The sequence below is a fragment of the Ochotona princeps genome, chromosome 13, assembly GCF_030435755.1.
Source record: "Ochotona princeps isolate mOchPri1 chromosome 13, mOchPri1.hap1, whole genome shotgun sequence".
NCBI classification, from domain to species: Eukaryota; Metazoa; Chordata; class Mammalia; order Lagomorpha; family Ochotonidae; genus Ochotona; species Ochotona princeps.
In genome coordinates this window covers 44,045,503-44,069,121 of record NC_080844.1, presented here as the reverse complement: position 1 = coordinate 44,069,121, position 23,619 = coordinate 44,045,503, and the positions used below count along the sequence as shown (strand labels likewise).

Sequence of the window (23,619 nt, the reverse complement as noted above, 5' to 3'; positions counted from 1 at the left end):
GCTGGCCAAAGACATCACCGGATTACAATGTCCTACTAAGCATACAGCTGTCTTCATGTCAGCAATGAAGAACTTCTACAGAAGCTTAGGTTACTAAAGGGATCATACAGGTGAGAAGTCAACCATCCAGTTTTCCAAATAAATATATACTGAGGATATAGAGTTGTAATGCTGGGACCAACTTGGTGCTATAATGGGTAGGGATGCCCCTTTGGGCTCTGGTTTGTGTCCTGGCTGTTCCATTTCTGATCCAGCTTCCTCTGATGGTCTGAGAAAAGCAGCAGAAGATGGCCCCTGTCTCCTCTGTGGGAGAGCTGAATGAAGCTCCTGGCTCCTGGCTTCAGCCTGGCCCAGCCCTGGCCTTTGTGGCCATTTGGGAGGTAAACCAGCAGATGAAGATCACGCTCTCTCTCTCTCTGTATGGCTGTCTTTCTCTCAACAACTTTTAAATAAATAATGTCGGCAACGCCTGCATCACCGTGTACCCCGAGCCTAGCGGAGGGACTATGGTTACAAAAAAGACAACACACAGTGGGTCATTCTTGTAAAGAGAATGCCGTTTACTTGAAGTTGGCCTGCCTCTTTTATAGTCTGCCTAGTTCCTCCCTGTATTTTCCCAATGCTCAAGCAACTCCTAAGCTCCCCCAGGGGCATCTTAAAAAAGGGGAAGCAGGGAAGAGGGAATTTGCGGTCAAATGAGGGGCTAGGGCCCAGCGGCGTGGCCTAGCGGCTAAAGTCCTCACCTTGAAAGCCCTGGGATCCCATATGGGCGCCGGTTCTAATCCCGGCAGCTCCACTTCCCATCCAGCTCCCTGCTTGTGGCCTGGGAAAGCAGTCAAGGACAGCCCAATGCATTGGGACCCTGCACCCACATGGGAGACCCGGAAGAGGTTCCAGGTTCCCGGCTTCGGATCGGCGCGTACTGGCCCTTTGCGGCTCACTTGGGGAGTGAGGCATCGGACGGAAGATCTTCCTCTCTGTCTCTCCTCCTCTGTGCATATCTGGCTGTAATAAAATGAATAAATCTTAAAAAAAAAAACAAGTGAGGGGCTAAATGTATCAGGCCAAGATTGCCCATCCTGTTACCCCTAGAGAAACAAGCTAAGCTGTGGAGTTAACCCTTGGGAGACCGGGCCCTGCATAATAATCTTAAAAAAATGTTGTAATGTCCATGGTTACATGGGTACTGGGGTAAAGCAGGACCAAACTTAGGTTACAACAAGTACTACATTGCTATACTGTTTCTCAAATATTTCCCTTTTATCCTTCAAATTTCAAAAAGAGTAATTGTGTATGCACATGTACCATGTATTTGTGGAGAAGAAAACAGTCACAAATTATTAAGCCTGGTCACCTATACTATTAGGCTCCTAACAAATGATACCCAAAAGTCATCTGCAAGCTATTCTCTGTCTTAAAGAACAAACTTCGATGAATCCCAAACAACTAGAAACCTCTACCCTTTTAAATATTTATCCCAGTCCTATCCAGTAGGTTAAAAAAGAAAAAAAATCAAAAACATATTATGTAATTATAAGCATAAAGCAAGATACTCTAAGACTTTATTATAAATTAAATGATGGACGAATAACTCATGCTGTCTTCATTTCCAAGAATGCCACATTTTGTTCAGAGTGCAAGCTAACTGACGAGACTTCACCCTCTAGTGGCCAAAATGTGCCATTACTGCACTTCCTGATTCCAAGCTGTCTTGGTATCAGAATCCAACGAAATCGAGTTATAAACTCATCATAAAGATGAGAAAACCAGGTGAAGAACTTATCCAAGACTTAAAGCTATTTGAGTGGGACTGAGATTAAGACCCAGATCCCTCTTTTTTTTTGCATCAATCGACCTTTAATGTCCGAAAGAGGCATGAATGTGGAACATACATGTGGCAGGGTCTAGGCCGTGCTCCAGAAATGAGGGAGATGAACACAAACCAGACACTTCCAAACACAGATCTGCACATTCATTAAAAAAAAAAAAAAAACTAAAGTCAAGCACTCAAACCCTGTGCCCACCGAAGGGTTCAATAGCAGAACTTAGTCACCACCCTCCCCTGCCAGCATCAGAGAAAGCTCGGCACAACCTAGTTGGGGAGGGGGGGACAATTCCTGCTTCCCCTCCAGCCCCAAGACGGACTTGGAAAATTAGAAATGAGCTGGATCCCCCACCCCTCAAATGCCAACCCTACACATGAGTTTTGAAGCAGATTAACTATTAACTAAACCAGTAGTTTTATTACCAACAAAGTGGTATTGCCCAGTTTTATATTCAGTATATTCTCAGGATCCATGAGAAGCAAAGTTTAACCAAAGTTATCTGTGCTACAAAAATAGTTCCATAATGCACGTCACACTCAAATATATTATTCACATTAATGCTCATCCACATTAACCTAAGAGGTCAGGATGACTTTATATTTCATTCTCACAAAAATTTGCCTCAAAAAAATTTCCAGTGAAAAAAATGATTAAATCTTAAAAATAAACTTGCTGTATCACAACACCTGTCCTTTACATCAATTTATTTTATTTTTTATTGGAAAGTCAGATATACAGAGAGCAGGAGAGACAGAGATGAAGATCTGCCAGATGATTCACTCCCCAAGTGGCCGCAACGGCTGGAGATGAGCTGATCTGAAGCCAGAAACCAGGAACCTCTTTTGGGTCTCCCACACAGGTGCAGGGTCCCAGGGCTTTGGGCTGTCCTCGACTGCTTTCCCAGGCCACAAGCAGGGACCTGGATGGGAAGTCGTGCTGCTGGCATATGACCACTGTCCATATGGGACGCGCAAGGCACGTGCAAGGTGAAGACTTAGCCACCAGGCTACTGTGCCAGGCCCCGTTATATCTAAAAAGCTACCTAGAGGCAGCACAAAGATCCTTACACTTGATTTTAAAAGTCTTTTCACAGTTTCTATTCTTTTAAAATGATCAAGTTGTGCTTAAGAATAAAACAATGACATTTTTTCCAAAATCTGCTACAGTGAACCATGTCTAAGTATGTTTTCTACTTCATTAAGGTTTAGACACCACAAGCAAAAGTGAGGTAGTGGTAGAACAGCAGTAACAGACACGGAGAAAAACAAAAGCTCCATTTAAAGCATGCTTACGTGGAGGGTGCCGCGAGTATTTGGGCCCTTTAGACCCTTGTGTCCATGCGGAAGACCTGGATGCAGTCCTGGGTTCCAGGCTTCTGCCTGACTCCAGGCCGGGCCACTGAGGCTACAAGGTGAGGAAGTCAGCAGATGGGAGGTACCGCCATCTCTTTTTGCCTCTCCTTGTTTCCCCATAACTTGGCCTTTCAAATAAATAAATATATACATTTCAAAAAAAAAAAAAAAAAAGAAGAGCACTTATCACAGGGATTGTGCTAACTGCTGAACCCACATTATATCTCATTTGGATTCCAATTATCATACTATGAAGTAGCTATTACTTGCTCAGTTTCATAGATGAGAAATCTTGAATAACTCAAGATCACACAGCCTTTCAGTATTGGTTAGAATTTCCGAGTCCCTGCACTTAACTACTAGCCTGCATGACACACAGCAGTATCATCTTACAATAATGTATTAACTTCCTAAATATTTGCAATTTGCTTAGGATTTGTGTAAATGCACCATAACCAGAGAGTCCAAAGACTGCCGCAGTAAAACAAAAGAACTTTAATGTTTCATGGCATGACTACATCCAACAACCTTCCATACTTAAAAGTGCTGACAATAATAATTCACCGTCATCTCTGAAACTTCCTCATTCACCTTGTCTCACCCTCAAAGCCATATGGTAAAGAACCTCACCAGGTGTCAGGAGAGCAGCTCCCTCTCTGCTGTTCCCCGTAAGGATAATCTCTGCACGTCTTCCCATCAGCTCCCCAGGCATTTGAAAACGTGACCCTTCTTGATTTTCCAGAGGGGAACAATGACCAACAAAGACTGGAAAGACAGTTCATAGACTGGAGGAAGTTTCACATCAGAGTTAGAGGTCACTTTCAAATCCGAACCAAACACAGAAGAAACCTACACATCAGATGCCAAGTGCAGACAGTATTTTCGCATGTATTCTTAAAAGATAACAGTGACAGCATTTTGCAATTACTCTGCTTTGGATATTCATAGCCCTTGGTCTTCTGCATGCAGGTGGACAAATACAGCTTATACAATGAAAGAAACAGTACCTGACATATCTGAGTATCAAGACCGTGAAAGATAGAGGAAATAATTTCAACATAATTTTGGGGTTCCCAAAGCACATGAACTATAGCATAAGAAGGTTTTCTGTGAGACATAACACAATTCATGCCCCAAACTTATTTTACACTTCATTGGCTACAGTTGCCATGCATCAGCACCTACTATTTCACACTTTATAGCTGGCAAACAGGCTGCAGCTTAGTCTCTTTCACACTCCACTGACATGGTAACATCATGGTTCACCAACTTAACTGTCCCAAGTTTAATGTCAGTACCTATTATTCACTACCTCAAAAGGTAATTAGATAAAAGCTTTCGTATTCAACTGAACAACAGCAATATATAATAGGAAGGTGGAGAGAAAGGGCTGCTTCCTCCTCCGCATATAGCAGGTGGTGAGGATAGAAAGAGGTGTTTTTTTTGTTTGTTTTTTTTTTAAAGCTCTCCTAAAATGTCTTTTGCCTTTACTATACATCTGCAGGTTGGTTTGGGTTTATGAAGATTCTCCAAGTTAGCTCCTCTCCTGAGTATATCCCAAGTTAAATGGACATTCTACAACTGACAATACAGGAGTTCAAACGAGGAAGCTTTTGGGGTGTACTTTAACCCTGATACGCACTGTTACATTTCTTCCCTTTTTTTTTTAGGTTTTACAGACTAAGGTGAACAGATCACTGAATAAATTCTGAAAGCATTGGCCCTGGATTTAATCAGTGCTTACTGTCTTACAGGTAATCTCAATTGATACAACCCTAATAGTAAACCAGCAAAAACCCTAAAACGTGATCACAGCCTTGTCAAACAAGTGTTGGCTAGGATTTTAAAATCCCTGTGCTAAACTACTATGGTAGACTAGAACATAAACCTTCTAAAAATTGTGAAGCATATTACAGGTTAATTTTAAAGGCATCAAGATGCAATGGTAACCAAATGGAGCAGAGGTAAATGAGGTGTACTTGCATGCTAGAGACAAAGCTGGTTATGTATCTCCTCCCCATGCTAGCAAGTGTGAAAGTTAAATGTATCTGGTTAGAAAGAGATGAGAAAATTAGGTTTTACTATAAAGCAGTCAAAGAATTATTAGCAACTTAATAAATAAGAGCTTCTGTTCTGTGCAGCCTGAATACTAGAGTTTCAAGAACAACAAATAATTACCTCAGGATACAATGACATTTTCAGAGCAATGCCACTTTAAGGATCAGAAAGTCTACACAAAGGGCTATATAGAAGACTTTCAAGGAAAATAATTTACTGAATAATCTTGGTTTGATTACTAAAATTGCATTCTACTATTCTTTCCCCCGCCCTCTCCCCTCCTATTTATCTATTTGTTTCAAGGAGTTACAGAAAGGGAGAGATCTTTCATCCACTAGTACAGTCCCCAAAGGGCCACAACAGCCAGAGCTGAACAGACCTGAAGCCAGGAGCTTCCCTGTCTGGGTGCAGGGAAGGACTTGGGCCATCATCCTCCACTGCTTTCCCAGGCACATTAGTAGGGAGCTAGATGAGAAGTAGAGCAGCCAGGATGCTGGTGTGTACACTGGGTTATGTTGCTGCCTCCAATGCCAGCATCTCACATGAGCTCTGGTTCAATGCCTAGTTGCTCCACTTCTGATCCAGCTCCCTGCTAACGTGCCTGGGAAACCAGCAGATGGCCTAAGTGCTTGGGCTCCTGACTTTGAGATGCAATAGTCCTGGCCACTGCACCCATTTGACGTGTGAACCAGCAGACAGATCTTTTTCTCTGTCTCCTCCTCTCTGTAACTCAACATGTCCAATACCTAAATTTTTGAAAGAAAAACTGAAAGGTAGTTTCTGAAAAAAGCCAATCTATAGGAGTATTAAATTATATACATGAGTACATAGCTGTCAAATAAACACAAAGCAGTCAGAGATAAAGCCCAGAGAGCCGTATCACCAAGGACCTGGGGTGAGTGAGGGAAACCAAGCAGATACAAAATGAGGCAGGCCTTTAGAAGTGGATATTCAAGGCACAGTTAATGTCCCAGCTGCTCCACTTCCCACCCAGCTCCCTGCTTATGGACTGGGAAGGCAGTGGAAGATGGCTCAAGTCCTTGGACCCTTGAAACCACGTGGAAGACGTGGAGGAGACTCCAGGCTCTTGGCTTCAGACCAGCCCAGCTCTGGCCATTGCAGCCATTTGGAGAGTGAACCAGCAGGTGAAACACCTCTCTGTGAGTCTCTCCTTCTCTCTCCATAAAATATCTTTCAAATATATATATGGATGGATGGATGGATGGATGGATAGATAGATAGATAGACAGACTGATTTTTTAAAGTTGCTAATCAGACACAGGATATAGGGGAGATAATCCAAGCAGAAGGAGCTAATACACTCCTGTGAAGAGTTGCTACGCTGAAACAAACATATCTTGGAAAAATGTTATTAATATAAAAGCATTAATATATTTAACCTAACACCAAAACCAGAATCTACAGAGCTCCAAAACAATTTGTCCCAACTCTAACCCCATACTTAGAATTACATGGGAGGCAATCAAATGCATGTGCAGGCTAAGAATCTCCTACCTGAACTGCTTGGGACAGGAAGTGCTTCAGATTGTGGAGTGTTCCTTGGGTTGTGGAATATTTATATAGATGTCTCATCACTTAGGAATAACAATCCAAAATTCTAATTAGGGATGCACAACCCGCACTTTACGTAACATTCTCATAATCAAGGAACTTGTCTACATTAAATTTTCTGCAATACAGATGACAGTCAAATGTTCATGCACTAATAGTTCACAAAAATGCGAGAGTTAGCCATGTATTTCTGAAATAGTATCGGCTAGTATCTACAACCCAAATATGGGTCAGCACTTGGCCAAGAAGCTCAGACACCGGTTAAGATGTCTGCGTTCTAAATCAAACGCCCCGACTCCTGCTTCCTATTAACACAGAAACGGGAGGCAGCAGTGATGGCTCAAGTAATTGTGTTCCTGACACCCAAATAGAAGACCTAGGTTGAACTTGATACTCCCCACTTTAAACCAGCTGGGTCATGACCACTGTAGGCACGCAGGGAGTAGCCCACAACATGGGGACTCTGTCTTTCAAGTTTCTTCCTTAAAATGAAATAAATGAATAAGATACACCTGCTTGAGATAAAGATTTAGTCATTGTGAATCTGCAACAACATCCAAAGCAGAAAGGCTATCTCCCCATTACCTGAAATGATACAGTTACAGGTATCTAACTGGAACAGACTAGAACTAACACTGGCATAAAATGTTAGTTCTGGTCTTCAAAATTTAAATTTCATCCAAATCATGCTTTTATCAATTCAATATCTAATCCTACAGTTTTAAACTTTTTAAAAGGTTTATTTTATTTTTTATTGGAAAGTCAGATACACAGAGAGGAAGAGAGACAGAGAGGAAGATCTAACATCCACTTGTTCACTCCCCAAGTGACTGCAATGGCCAGAGCAGAGCTGATCCGAAGCCAGGAGCCAGGAGCTTCTTCTGGATCTCCCAGGCAGGTTCAGGGTCCCAAATCTTTAGGCTGTCCTTGACTGCTTTCTCAGGCCACAGGCAGGGAGCTGGATGGGAAGCAGGGCTGCAGATACGAACTGGCACTCACATGGCAGCCCGGCGCACACAAGGCAAGGACTTTAGCTACTAGGCTACCGCACTGAGCCCTCATCCTACAGAATCACAGACGTAATTAGCAAAGCTCATTTCCATAAGCAGTGTTCTGTTCTCACACGTCATCCGCTCCTCACTGCCTCTCAGACACACTACCTACTTGGCTGTCCTACAATTCACAGGCTGTCACAGATTGTCAGCACCACGTTTGGGGACCAGGGAAGTACTCTTGTGGGACAACACAGTGTGTTAATACCACATTTTCTCAGACACAATGTCACTCTTTATAGCCAATTGTAAATGGTCTTCTTCTTAAAAAAAAAAAAATACTAATAAGACAGATACAAGGAGATTTCAAATAACCAAGATTAAAGCTTTGGTTTGTTCTGAGATCCAGGTCATTTCAGTATGCTTCCAGTTATATCAACCATGGGTCTGGATTCCTTTTTTTTTTTTTTTTTTTTTCACTTTATTTTTCCATCTTCTGGCTCACTTGAAAGATGGCCCCAGAGTTGGGCCAGGCCAAAGCCAGCAGCCAAGAACTTTATCCAGGTCTCCCACAAGGGCAGCAGGGGAATAAGCCCCTGGGCTATCTTCTATTTCCTTTCCAGGCACATTAGCAGGGAGCCAGATTGGAATAGGAATAGCTGGGTCTCGAACAGGCACCCATGTGGGATGACAGCACTGTACGAAACTTAACTTCATTACAGCACTGTGTCAGCCTCTCAGGCTGTTAAGTTTTCAAAGTCAATGTACATTTTACACTTAAAATATATCTCAATCCATAATGTAAATATATTTTCACCTTATAATACTTTTCCACCTTTGCCTATACTTACCATGATACATTTACCAGAAAGTTACACTTGTAACTTGTACTAACATACTACTATAATAACACAGGGACAATGGGGGGAGATAAAGATAGGGAGGGGAAAAGGGGAGAACGAAGCAATACCTATACCTATGTAACTGTAAATAAAAATCAATTCACATGGTTAACAGACACTATTGCACAGGTGAGGTTTAGACCATCTGCATTTAGGCTAGCAGGAGTGGGGCATGTCTGGCTCCCAAGTCTTAAAAGGTCCATGAAATCATTTGCCCTGGACCTGCCAAGGAACTGCAAGTGGTACTCAAAATTCAATAAATCTACTGCAGTCTAATTTTTAAGTGGACAATTTTGTATGGCCCACAAATCATGTTATAAATATCCAAATGGCACTTGGCAGAAAAAAGGTTCCCATCCTCTGGCCTAAGGAAAAAACTACAAACACACACAACTCTATTTACTATGTGTCTTTTAAATGGTAGTATGAGTTAGCAATTTACAAAATATTTGTGGATATTCCAGGACTGAATCAATAAAAAAAAAAACAAAACATGAATAATGGGGCCAGGTTTACCACTGTTATGGAGTGCAGAAATAAAATCTGCAGTGTTGGATCAGAACTGGAGCTCTCAGTATAAACGCACTGCGGTGAACATCGAGTGCTGAGTGAGCATTCACACGTGTGCACCCCTACACACTCACATCACATGGATCTCTTCCTCCAGGTCTGCCGGGGCGTAGAAGCAAGGATACTTAATGCCAGCTCGGACATGCCAAGTCCAGATTTTACCTTTCGAAGCTACTCTCTACTAAAAGGAACCAGGTCTCCTTGAAGAAGTTACTCATTCTGAGGCTTGGGAAGTAAAGATGAACCCTTCTCTGGTAAAAAAAAAAAAAAAAAAAAAAACTGGAAGGGCTCCAAGAAAAACAGAGGCATAACAAAAGGATATCAACTGCTTCATAAATTGATTTGAGGGGGCTCCCACTAAGCAAATTCGGAACAGCATCACAATTATGTAGATGGGATGACTGAATTACAAATTCACCTGGTAGTGGTCACCAACAGATAGTAAAACTACTGAGTGCAGTCAGTGTGGTGGCACAGTGGTTACACCAACAGCTCAATCAGGTACCAGTTCAAGTTTCGCTGCTTCACTTCCACTCCAGCACCCTGCTAATGTGCCTGGCAAAGCAGTGGAATACGGCCCAGGTACCTGGGCCCCTGCTCCCCATGGGAAACACAACTGAAGCTCCAGGCTACTGACTGGCCTGTCCCAACCCCAGCTGTTACAGCCCTCTGGGAAGTGAACCAATAGATGGAAGCTCTAACTCTGAAAAAATTGAAAACAACAAAATTAGTGAGTGAAAGTTTAACGTATGGATATTTACAGTCTGTAGGGTTTTTTTTCACAAGACATTTTTATAAACAAAATATGAATTAAAGGGTATGTAATGCCACTGAACTGTACTGCCAGAAAAAATAATTACAAAAGAAAAAACATTAATGAAAGCCCGAAAGACACTACCTTAATGAAGTGATTTAAAAACACATTACCACTATTTCAATATTTTGTGCTTTCAGTGTAATGTCCTAAAAACATATTGTTTCTGCAGAACTCTGGCTACAATGTGTGACCTGAATTCACTTAGCATAAAATACAATATAAACCCAAACTGAAGGTGGTCTGCAAAGTAGCCTGCATCTTCAGAACTATCAATGTCATGGAAACACGAAGGCTGAAGCACTGCTCCAGATCACAGGAAACACCGCGACTGAACAGTTCTCATGACATACTGGAACAATGGGTAAGATCAGAACAAGCCAGATTATAATACTAAATCAATACTGACTTCAAGATTTGACAACTGAAACTATACTTGAAACTGTTAATAGTGGTCAGTTCTGAGCAGTGGAATTAAAACAATTCTTACTTCCATCCTTATGTCTTGTCTAGTTTCCTTATACTGAAGAGGAATGACTTGCACGGTTCTAATGACTTGCATGCGGTCACTCGGGGAGTGAATCGTTGGACAGAAGATCTTCCTCTCCGTCTCTCTTGTATATCTGTATGTCTGACTTTCCAATAAAAATAAATAAATATTTAAAAACAAATAAATAAGGGGACAGCTCACAAAGGCCTCACATCCTTCCTTTTCTACAGTAGCGCCCTCTACAGAACCATCTGAAAGGTGAAGTATGTGAGTACCACATTCTATTACTTCACCTGTCACATAGTAAATGATGCTCATGAAGTAGCCTATCATGTAAGAAAATTCCTGTTAGCCTTACCAAATGAGACCAAAGGGAGAAGAAAAACACCTGGGACAAAGTTCTCTCCTTTTTGTTGGAAAACATTCATACTTCTAACAGTGCAAGAACAGAAATACACAAAGTATGGAATGTTTAAAAATAAAAAAAAAAAAACTAAAAAAGCAAATCATCATCAGCTAAGTGGATAGAGGGAATTCAGTAATTGTATTACTAGAAAGATTTTAAGTTTGGCCTTACTTACAAATTCATTAATGATCAGGAGACAGTGCAAATAACACATTTAATTAAATTTGCTCATTTATCTATTTTGGGAAATACGATTAACAGCACTGAGAGAGAAGCAATATAAAAGGACAGAGACAGATTAAAAACATTGGCCCAAAAACAAGCAAACTGGAGAGCAGATAGAAGACTGGGTAAAATTGCAGGCATTAAATAATAAAAGAGGGACAGCAAAGGCTTATTTTCCAGCAATTTTACTGCACGGTGTTGCCACATTAAGTAATTCAGGCCAACATTAATGTTAAAAAAGAAATATATATATATGCACACTCACATGTATATACATACATATACATAATTCTTTTTTTATGGGAGACTGATAATCTTAATTAAACAAGGATTCAAAAAAGGATTATACCTTAAAAATGAAGCATTGTTGATATAATTTAATAAAAGTAGATTTATGCTCATAGTTTCACAATTACAGAAACTCTATCAAGGATTACCAATAATTAAATAAGCATTCTCAAGAGCAAGTGACCGTTATCTACCCTGCATTCTTCATCTAGCTACACATGGATTATCCTGACTATTCCTGCTCTTTATTCCCAGCGACTGACTATTCAAAATGAAGCCTGTTTCCGAGTCTCTTCAGGACCAAGGCGTGGCTATGTAATTAAAATTCATCAATGGATATGAGCCAACGTGGCACACATCACTTCCAGTAAGTGTCTTTTTAAAAGCAGCGAGATGTGACCTTTCCTTCCTCCTTTCTTTTGGCTGAAATGTAGATGAAAAGACTGGAGGGGCCCAGTGGCGTGGCCTAGCGGCTAAAGTCCTCGCCTTGAAAGCCCCGGGATCCCATATGGGCGCCGGTTCTAATCCCAGCAGCTCCACTTCCCATCCAGCTCCCTGCTTGTGGCCTGGGAAAGCAGGAGAGGACGGCCCAATGCATTGGGACACTGCACCCGCATGGGAGACCCGGAAGAGGTCCCAGGTTCCCGGCATCGGATTGGCACTGCACCGGCCGGTTGGGCTCACTTGGGGAGTGAATCATCGGATGGAAGATCTTCCTCTCTGTCTCTCCTCCTCTGTGTATATCTGGCTGTAATAAAATGAATAAATCTTTAAAAAAAAAAAAAAAAGAAAAGACTGGAGCGGTAGCAGCCACCTTAGACACCAAAGGGACTCTGAAAACGAACAGAATCCACACGGAGCAGTGCAGCAACATGACATTACAGCAAACAACTACACTCCTAAACTATTACTTTTAGAAGTCCCAACATCAAGAAAAATAAATGTCCTATCATGTTTAAGTCCCTGCTACATGAATGCAACAAATCTGCTTCTAATAAAATCCCTATATTAAAATTCACTGTCAATTTCCTCCTAGAAACAATGTCTTTTTTGCCAGTTCCTTTTCTGCCTCCACTTCCACTACTGTGAGCAGTCACCAAATCCCACCCTTAGTCCTTTCTGCACTTCCACTGGGCTCTAGGTCAAACATTTTTTAAACACTGCATTTCTGGGGCCCGGCGTGAGAGCGTAGTGGTTAAGGTCCTCGCCTTGCATATGTGGGGATCCCATATGGGCACCGGTTCTAATCCTGGCAGCCCCGCTTCCCATCCAGATTCCTGCTTGTGGCCTGGGAAAGCAGTCGAAGACGGCCCAAAGCCCTGGGACCCTGCACCTGTGTGGGAGACCCGGAAGAGCTCCTAGCTCCTGACTTCAGATTGGCTTAGCAGCAGCCATTGCGGTCACTTGGGGAGTGAACAAGTAAGTGGATGTTAGATCTTCCTCTCTGTCTCTCCTCCTCTCTGTATATCCGTCTTTCCAATAAAAATAAATAAATCTTTAAAAAAAAAAAAACTGCATTTCTATGCCTCATCTTTTTAGCTTTCAATTTTATCTGCTACAGCATATCATATTCTAGTATGAGACATAATCATTAAGAACATAATTGATTTTTTTAATAAAACAGAGAACAGCAGTAGTTACTTGTACAAAACAAAATAAAAAACAACAAATAGCTTGTGTTCACTCACATCTTAAAACTGGCCAGATGTTCCAAGCCTAAGAGCTAAGCCACCTATTAAGCCTGAGGCAGTAAGTATTATCACCATCCCCATTTCACAAACGGGGAAACTAAGCCCCACACAGATTAAAGAACTTGCTGAAAATACAAAAAGAATGTAGCAAAGAGATCATTCCATGCTTCCCAGACCCACTTTTAACCAGCACACATGAGGATCTTATTCCAGAAACACTATCTCAGCTTAAAACGTGTTCATATTTTTAACAACCGTTTTAAAATCTCAGTATTTTTTATCAAAATAAATTTTATGCCTCTGCAGGTTAGTTTCTAGAAACTGAAAATTATCCCTTAGAAACGAATATGCTCAATATAATGGGTGATCAAGCAATACTCTTTTAGGAACAGAGAATGAGCACCCAAGAAAAATACTATTTTTCTTGTATGGCTCTAGTAAGTCTAAAAGTAATTCCTAAAGATAGAGTCCCACAGAATACTGAGTTGCTAGAATATATGACCTCAAAAACAATTTTTTTAAGCCACAGCATTAATTTTATCTTAATACGTTGCTATGGTACCACATTCTTCTAAAAATTAGAACTTCAGTTATCTAACACTTAAAATTTAATATATTAGAAACTGAATTCAACTCTTTCTCCTTGAGGGATCTGAGGTTCTTCCCCCCCCCCCCCCAATGTTACCATCAACAAAACAATACAATTGGTGGTTCACAATTTTGAGGTATTTTGACTCTCCCAATACTTTCAATCCCAGGCCTAACGTTCTTCCTCTATGACAGGCATCACATTTTCTATTTCCACATTTTTTTTAACATTACTCTATAGCAGTGCTGAAAAATATTCTAGCCTACATTACCCCATTGTACTACTGAAATGTTCTCTAGCCATTTCCTCTAGGAAGTTCTCATACAAAGCTGCCAAAACAAGCTTTCTCAAACGCCATTTCGTTGTATGACTCAACCAAAGTATTGTCATGCATTTGGATAAAACCCAACCATGGTCTCAGGCAACACTTTACAATTAAAATGCATTAATATTTCTATGAAGAAGATATGAACTGTTACACTTAAAAGGATAAAGACTCAGATTAATAGCTTTACAGACTGGATAGGATTGGATGCTGTCAACTGAGTTTGCCAAAAATTGACAAACAACTTTTCAAGCTTCAGACCCGTCTGAATGGAAGAGCCTGCATTAAGAATTACAGACCTAAAATGAGTAACATCTGGGAGGTGAGATCATGAATAGATTTTGTTTCTTTTCTGATTTTCCAAGTTTTCCACAGCAAGCATATATCATTTATTATTTTTTTAAAACTAGGTGGAACAAGGCCCTAGAAAAGAAACTGACCAACTTGCAAGCTAAACTAAAAAATAATCAAATAAGGAAATAAATAATTCTTTTTCAGGGCCTAAAAGTCAAGACCACAATTTGAGATTACAAATTCTCACAGCTAATAAAATACTGTCAGCAGTGGTGAGAGTCCTAACACCGAACAGGACATTTACATTTTAAAAATGACACTTAAAAAAAAAAAACAACTCATTTGCCCTAGCTTACTATCTTTCGTTTCAGTAAGTACTTGAGACAGGCTACCAACGATGGCAAGTGTCTTCTAGACCCATGGTTTTCCCAACCGTGACTGACTGTCCTCCTATAACAAATGAGTCCACGGAACCATCGCTCTCCTTACACCTGGTAAACCTGAGACACTAATAACTTACAAGACTCAATATAAAAGACAATTCAGCTTTGACCTAGCTCTATCTCTCCATGCTCACTCCTAGTTTCACCACTATGCCACGTGGAAAGATCTATGGAGGTATTCTGGGTTGAGAGCTAAACATCAACCAGACAGGTGAGTGAAGAAGCCTTCAGGTTCTAGTGCCTAGGTGTTAACTTTTTTTTTTTTAAGATTTTATTTATTTCAAAGGCAAATTTACAGAGAAGAGAGCCAGGGAAGCAAAGATCTTCCATCCACTTGGTTATTTCCCATACGGCCACAGCAGCCACAACTGGACCAGGCCAAAGATAGGAGGTAGAAATTTCTTTCAGGTCTATATATGTGCTAGGGACCAAGTACTTGGGCCATTCTCAGCTCCTTACCCAGGTACTTAACAGGAAGCTGGACAGGAAGTTTAAAGCTGGGACAAGAACCAACTCCCATACAGAATGTTGGTAGTACAGGTGATGATTTTATCCACTAATCCCAGTGCCAGCCCTAATTTACATTTTTTGAACCTTTCCAGTAAGGTTCTGGAAAGTTATCACCAAACTGCTCTGTCTGAATTCCAAAAGAATCCATTACCAATAACAAAATGGCTGTTTTACACTGTTAAGTTTTGGGGTAGCTTGTTAAACAATAAGAGCTAATCAGAAAAAGTACAGTTTGCTAGTTTATTAGCTTCAGAGCAAACATACACACATGGGGCCAGCATCATGGGTTATCATGATGGCATCCAGCATGCACATCAGTTCCTGTCTCACCTGCTCCACTCCTGATCCTTGCTGTTGTGCCTGGGAAAGCAGCAGCAGATGGCCCAAGTGCCTGGGCCCCTACATCTAAGTGGGAGAACCTGAATAAACTCCTGGTTCCCGTGTTCACGGTGGCCCAATTCTGGCCCCTGCAGCCATTCGCAAAGTGAACCAGAGGATGAAAATCTCCCTTTATCTCTGTAATGCTGCCTTTCCAATAAAAATAAAATAAAACAAAACGTAAACACATACACATCCTAAAAAGTTGAGCTCCCTTCAACTTGAGAGAAGCTGCAATCCACCAATGCACAACTGGGCAGACATCTCTAAATAAGACAACCTCTACAATGGAGCTTAGTAATTCATCTCAATTACCTTCTGAGTACCTATTATATATGACACTTGGCTATATGCCTAAGACACAAAGATGAATAACAGGTAGTCTACGGTTATTAAGTTTATAATTTAGAAGGGAGGAGAAAAATAGGTACACAAATAGCTTATGAAAGTACCCAAGTGTCAGAATAGGGATATAAAGTTTACTACAAATGGACTTACAGATTTTTTTATTCCTTTAGGAAAGCAAAAGAGATTTAATAAACATCTAGGAAAAAAGGCAAAAAAAAAAAAAAAAACTCATAAAAAATGTAGGCCATGTTATGTTTATTTCGTATGAGAGACAGAGCTTCCCTTTCACGAAGTTCCCTCCCCATCTGCCCACCAACACCCGAGCCTGGGCCAGGAGTCGAAGCCAGGAGCTGGTAACTCCATCCAGGTTTGAAACCATCCAACTACCGGAGCCGTCACTGCTGCCTCCTTGGGTAAACACCAGTAGAAAGCTGGGGCCGAGCCAGGATACGGAGTGTGGGAGTCCCAACTGACGTCCCCACCACTGGCCCAAAGGTCCACCCCCAGGTTACTTATACGTCTTGATATTCTGACAGTTGTTATCCTTTTAAATTTTCTGTATTTTACAAATATTTTACAGTGTATATTTTCATTTAAAAAAAAAAGAGGGACAGTCTTGTGCCCCAGCAGTTAAGCTACTGCTTGCAATTAATACCAGCATTCCACATGGATGCTGGTTCCACGTTCAAACTGCTCCACTTGCAATCCAGCTCGATAATGTGCCTGGAGAAGCAGCAGAGATGGCCCAAGCACACGAGTCCCTGCTACGCACATAGAGACCCAGTTGGTGCCCAGTTCTGGGCACTGCGGCCATTCCAAGTGAATCCAAGGATGGAAGTGTGTCCAATAGCTCTGTCTTGTGTGTCTCTCTCCCCTCTGTCCAACGCTTTAAAAAAAAAAATAAATCTTACAAAGGAAATGAAAACTTTTTTTAATGTGTTTAATTGCAAAGAGTCAAATTGTTAACAGGTCTGCAACACATAAGCTGGGCTGGTTATATGCATCTCACACATGCAAACTCAATTCAAGGGGACATGTTCATGCAATGAAAAATGCTTTACGTATGTTCCCTGAGTTCCTATTATATGTTCTTCTTCCCTATCCTAACTATAAATATTTACAATTTCTCCTCAAATACTAACTCAATGAGCCGTCTGTGTCTTGGTCCACGTGCATTCTTTGTCTCTCTCCCTGCATCTGGTCTTTAGCCCATTTCAGAGTCCACTCACCTCAGTCGGCCCTTGCTCCACATCTTAGTCGCTCTATTTGTTTCTGCCTGTGTGACAGGCCCCCAGTATTCCTGACTTCTCTCTAATCAACTCTTTGCCTACTATGTATGTCTTTGTGTCCTTCCTCAATTCTGTTTGTGTCTCTCCCCCATGCCATCCCATTTTTCAAAACTGTTACTGTTTTTAACATTTTTAAAACATTTGTTTGCTTGTTGAAGAGGCAGTTTTAGAGCCAGGCAATGGGGAGGCAGAGCTGATCTTTCATCTGCTGGTTCACTCCCCAAACGGCCACAAAGGTCAGGGACAAGACAGGCTGAAGCCAGGAGCCACAAACTCCATTCTGTGACTCCCACATGGCTGACAGGGGGCCCTATCACTTCAGCCATTCTCTTAGCAAGGAGCTGGACTGGAAGTAGTCAGGATTTGAACCAGTGCTCCTATGGGATTACCAGCATTACAGGTGGAGGCTTGCCGGCCGCAACATAATAAGAAAGGTTTGTATTATTTCCCTACTTTACAGATAAGAAAATAAAGACTACTGGTATATGTCTGAGAGGTTAGGATTCAAATTCAAGTGCTTTCTATAGTTTGTGCACACTCTGCTGGCACTGCATGGCAAAGAACCTGAAACAGCTTAACTGAAAGCCAATGTGAATACTACACATATGAAGACACTAAGAGCCGGATCTAATACTAAAGAGTGCTACACATCTTTTGCATACTTTTTTGACTGCACAAACTAAATGTTAAGGATCGTCAGCCACCTGCCTATTCCAGAAATCCACAACACGATCACAAGTTAGCTCCCTTTATTTGGAAATCTCACAATACCAGAACTTGCTGTTCCTAAAAGTGCTTCTGTTTTCACTCATTGCCCCAAACCAGAATTGTCAGTAAAGCACATACATACACAATGGACAACAGATATTAACCACACTGAAGAATATATATGAATGGGTAGCTACATAAAAGGCTAGCATGAACCAGTGGAAAATGGACACTACAGAGTGAGAGCAACTAGTCTGTTTCATTGAAGAGAAAATTCTACCCCAAAAAGAAAGTAACACCCTGTAACTTTTCTTCTAACGTTCTGATAATTGGAATTTCTCTGATTCAGTAAGATTTTAGGAGTTACCCAAACTTCATCCATCCTGCTAGGCTCATTAATGGAGACATTTTCCCCATAGCTAAGAGCACATTTTCTGGTGGGTAAGCATGGTAGAAGCAGGGTTCTCTTTCAAGGCATGAGCTGCCCAGTTCCATTATTCTTACTTTCCCTATAAGGAGGAGGCCTATAGCAAATATAATTCAGTAACTAAAAGAAATGTGTACATTTTACTTCAAGTTGGCAGTTGTCAAACACCATCCAAGTCACCAGTTCATTCACAATCTGAGGACTAGCCTTATACTTATACAAGCTTATAATTTAAAATCTACATGACTTGATTTACTCATGTCAAACAAACTGTATGAAGACTAAATAAAAACATACCAATTTTTCATTTATTCTGGTGAGATTTTATGACTCATGGAGCTAATGAAGGCAGGGTCAGGGATCAAACTTCATGTTGGCCAATTAGCTTTGCTGTGTTTCAGGGTTCCACAGTCACAGTCAATAATGTTCACCTCGGCTAACAAAGAAATACAACAATGGTGTGAACATCAGAGCAAGGGTGAGAAAACTTGTCTCTGCCAAGGGCCATCTGGATGTTTATAACATCATTAGTGGACCACACAAAATCACCAACTTAAAAATTAACTGGCTTTAGATTTACGGGATTTTGAGTACCACCTGCAGCAGCTTTGGTGGGGCCAAACCAAATGATGCTGTGGGCCTCACACAGCCTGGACAGTCCCCACCCCTGCATTAGAGGACTAAATACATCCACAACTATTAGAAACAATACATTAAAAATTTTTAAATTGGAATAATAACAACTCTTTTACTAAGTCTAACTAGTGTATGCCTCATCCAAATAATCTGTTTTCAGCCAAGCACATCCAATATTATTATCCCTGTTCCACAGATTAAAAAAAAAAAAAAGTAAATTCAAAATGCTTATATGAACCAAAATCCTGCAGGGCCTGGATTCCAATCTTGGCATACCTGACTCCAAAGCTGGGATAACTTCCACCAGACACACAGCCTCTGCAGAGCATGCCTCGGTGACAGAGGAAAATCAGTTCAGCGCTTCTATTCACAACTTTTTCTATTCTAAACTTTTTAGTAAAAGGCTAAAAAAAAAAAAAAAGCATTTAAAACACAAAATAAAAAACCTGCATTATAGCACACACAGCCTGTCAGCTTTGCATGCATGTTGCAAAAAAAAAAAGTTCCCTTGTTAATTCACAATTAAAGTGAGAATAACACAAAGAATAATAATCAGGAGACACCACATTGTAAAAGAGAATAAAGGAAATGCTTCCTAAACATCTGAACCTGCAGATAGCGTGTAGCCAATCTGGCTTCAAAGGACGCAAAACACCTCCATCTTTAACACAAAGACTTTGCCTTGTCAACACTGCTTTGCTCTACAAGCCTTTTCTCACTGGTTTCTCTGAACCCCTGACTCCTCGCACATGCACACACCCCTACATCATCCACCGCTTCAGTCTCTTGGAACGTCCACCTTGAGGCGCAGGCATACAGTGCAGACATGACTTGGGCTACCGTGGGAGCTCAGCTCACATTTCAGCTTCCCACTAACGCATACCCTGGGAGCAGCTGGGCAACCCACAGAGCAGACCTACATTGAGTTCCAGGTGGTTCCACAGCCCCACCTGTCACAGGCATTTGGGGAGGGAACCAGTACACAGATTTCTTTTTCTCTCTGCCGCTCAAGTAAATAAAATAAAGATCAAAAGGAAATCATCACCCTTTAAAAAACAAAGGTCATCAAGGTACCTAAGGCTTATCAATCACAGGTTGAAATTATAACATCAAATAGTCTCATTTTAAAAACGGGACAGCATTGTAACCTGGCAGCTTAAGTCCTCCCTTCAACACACCAGGAGCCCATATGGGTGCCAGTTCTAATCCCAGTGGCCCCACTTCCCATCCAGCTCCCTGCTTGTGGCCTGGGAAAGCACTCGAGGATGGCCCAAAGCGGTGGAACCCTGCACCCACGTGGGAGACCCAGAGGAGGTTCCTGGCTTCGGACTGGCTCAGCTCCAGCCGTTGCGGCCGCTTGGGGAGTGAATCATCGGACAGAGGATCTTCCCCTCTGTCTCTCCTCCTCTCTGTGTACCTGACTTCGTAATAAAAATAAATCTTTTTTTGGAACAAAGCTTGGGACCAGCCTTGTGGCTGAGTTGCCTTGATGTGGTACCAGTCTCACACATGAGTGCCAGCAGGAGCCTCAGCTGCTCCACTTCTCACCCAGCTCCCCAATAACACACCTGAAAAAGCATTAGACAAGAGCTCCTGGCTCCTGACTTCTGCCTGGCCCAGACAGTGTGGCCAACTGGGGCAAGAAGCAGCAAATGGAGAAACGGAAGTTCTTTCTCTCTCTCTGATCCTTCCCTTTCAATATTAAATCAGAAAGTTGAGAAAGAACTAGATACAAAACATTTGAACTCTTAAAAAAAAATAGTAACTCTTGCCATTTTAGGACTATCTAAAAGTTGAGGGAAAAGCAGGGGAAAAAAGCTTAACACAATTTTTATATAAAATCCAGATGCTAGAAATAACCCTGCAAACTAAGAACCTCCACTTATAATACAAGACTTGTGAATTAAAGACAATCATCCTGGTCTTGTGGTGTAGCTCAGCTGGTTAAGCCACCAACGATTTGAGTCCCAGCTGCTCCACTTCCCAGCCAGCTCCCTGCCTGTGGCTTGGGAAGGCAGAAAGACAGCCCAAGTCTTGGGTCCCTCCACCTACATGGGAGACCAGAGAAACCTGCAGACTCCTCCCTTCAGCACGGCACAGCCCCAGACATTATAGCCATTTGGGGACAGATCTTTCTGCATATGTGTAAACTCTGCCTTTCAAATAAGTAAATAATTATAAAGGGGGGGGGGCATCATCCTCACATTACAAGCAAATAAGTGAAATCTCAGGAAAATATTTTACTTACAAATTATCATGAGGGAGGCAGTATGGTGACTCAACAAGCTAATCCTACACCTGCAGCGTCAGCATCCCATATAGGCATCGGCTCATGTCCCAGCTGCTCCACTTCCCAACCAACTTCGTCCTGTGCTTTGGGAAGGCAGTGGAAGATGGTCCAAGTCCTTGTACCCTACACCCATGTGGGAGAGTTGCAGAATGCTCCTGGCTCCTGCTGGCTCAGCTCTGGCCCTTGTACCCATCTGGGGAATGAACTAGTAGATGGAAGATCTTTTTCTGTCCCTCCTCTCTGTAAATCTGCCTTTCCAACAAAAACAAACAAATCTTCAAATAACAAACTTTTTAAAAAGAAAATACCATTGTTTTCATTATCATCATCTAACAGTAAAAATATAACAAAAGCTTGCCTGCCCCAGCACTACTAGACCCTTCAGTCACATCTTATTTAATCCCTACAGATACCTTGTGAGCTAAATGCTATTTCCTCCCTCTTACCTAATAGTAAATAAACTCAGATAAATCAACTAATTGGTCCCAAGTCAAACATTAGTAAGCCCCAGCACCAGGATCTGGATTCAAATTTGTTCAACTTCAGAGTGTAAATTAATACACATTAATGACATCCTGCTTTTCTGGGACAGCTTCAAGTATTTTTCAATTACTGTGGGGCAAACATAGGCTAAAAATACTAACTGCTACACCTCCCTCTATAACCCTGTTGACTTGCAAAATCCATATTCTCTGAGAGGAAAAGCAAGACAGTAAGCAACCTGTCTAGAATAGCAAACTTGTCAGAAAACAGACTAGAATACTGATTATTTGTATTGTGAATCCTGTGAGGAGAACCATACATGGAGGAGATAATGATGCTGACCAGCTGGCATGCTTGGTTGAGTGGGGCACTGTCAGAAGCAGGTCAGGCTTCTTAGCAGGTGAGTGGTGTCTGATCACGGGATGACACACGAGCTGGCACGGGCAGCTATTAGCTTAGGATCATACTCATGGAATGTTAAGTGATTTCTGAGATGCTGGTCCCTGCGTGGTGCTTAAGGTGGGTTACCAAAGAACAAAAACGATGAGCAGGGAGCAGGACGGCGTCCCAGTTCTAACAGAGCTTACAATCCACACAGCCTTAGACTGACACCACAGAGGGTACGGCCCGAAGGCCACCTGCTCACCAGGAACCCGGCAAGAAAATCAATGTGCGGGGTGCCTATTAGCAAGGGGCAGGCCAAGACTAACGCTGTGACTTCGGAGTCCAGCTCCTGTGCTCGCTCCCTGACACAACTCCACGAGGTGGCTGTACAAACACAAGGAAAACTTTTGAAACAATCCGAGTTTTCCACCCAAGAAAAGCAGGAACTACATCCACCCTCCAACCGCCGGGTCCCAGCCATAGCCGGGGGCTCGCGGGAGGCCGGGGCTGGCTGGAGGTCCAGTCACCCACAGCCAGCAGCCCCGGGGTCTCGGGGGGGGGGGGATCGGCGTCGGCGGCCCACGCCCCCCAAAACCCGAGGGGATCGCCACGGATCCCGCTCCAGCACCTGTTGAAACCCCGGAAAGGGACGTCCCCTCAGCAGACAGCAGGTGGAGAGGGGGGCCAGAAGAGGTTCTATGACCCCCACCCCCCGTGAAAGCAAAAGGAGTCCCAAAGGGTCCCACAAAGGTCCCTCTCTACCCAGGGCCAGAGAGGGTCAGAAGGTGGAAGATCCCTAGTAACCTCTGCCCCAGGCGGGGGCCGACCCGGCGAGTCACGTGAAGGGGAAAAAAAATCACAGCGGGAAAGGAAGTTCTCATCCACGCCTGTGAAGGGGAAAGAGGAGGCAAGCGGCTCCAGGCTGAGGTACACACCGAGGGAAGGAAACACGGGGCCGTAGGGCTGGTCGTTACCGGTGCACCGTCGCTCTGCGCTTCCGTCGCCTCCGCCAGACCGTGCCTCTTCCGCTCCCGCCGCTGGGGCGCGCGCCAGGCCTCGGCTCCACCCCGTCCGCCGCGCGGCCTTCTGGGAGTCGTAGTCTCTGCGCGGGTCACGTGTGGGGGCGGAGCTGGGAAATGGCGAGGGCGTCAGGTCGTTAAGCAGCCATGCTTTCAACCTCCCTCCATTCCCCTTCGCTCTAAGTGTATTCAGATCTCTTCACCCCTCCCTCTGTTTAACCATCTCCCTTCGCTGTTCATCACCAATTCTTTTTTTTTTTTAAAGATTTATTTTTATTGGAAAGTCAGACATACAGAGAGGAGGAGAGAC

The 23,619-nt window shown here is 42.5% G+C and overlaps 1 protein-coding gene across 4 annotated transcripts in view; it reads right to left on the bottom strand.

Annotated features, from left to right (window-relative positions):
* The window catches only part of R3HCC1L (R3H domain and coiled-coil containing 1 like), a 61,181-nt gene extending 37,821 nt beyond the window's left edge, over positions 1–23,360 (bottom strand). Inside the window, exons 1-2 of one of the 4 annotated variants that reach the window (XM_058671057.1) lie at positions 23,226–23,324; positions 18,795–18,933 (exon numbers count right to left, since the gene is read on the bottom strand). The gene's annotated coding sequence lies outside the window, so the exon portion shown is untranslated. Of the gene's footprint in view, positions 1–18,794; positions 19,491–23,225 lie in introns of those variants that run through there. The other 3 variants (XM_058671058.1, XM_058671055.1, XM_058671054.1) reach the window with 3 other exon arrangements.
* Between the last annotated feature and the right edge of the window lie 259 nt (positions 23,361–23,619).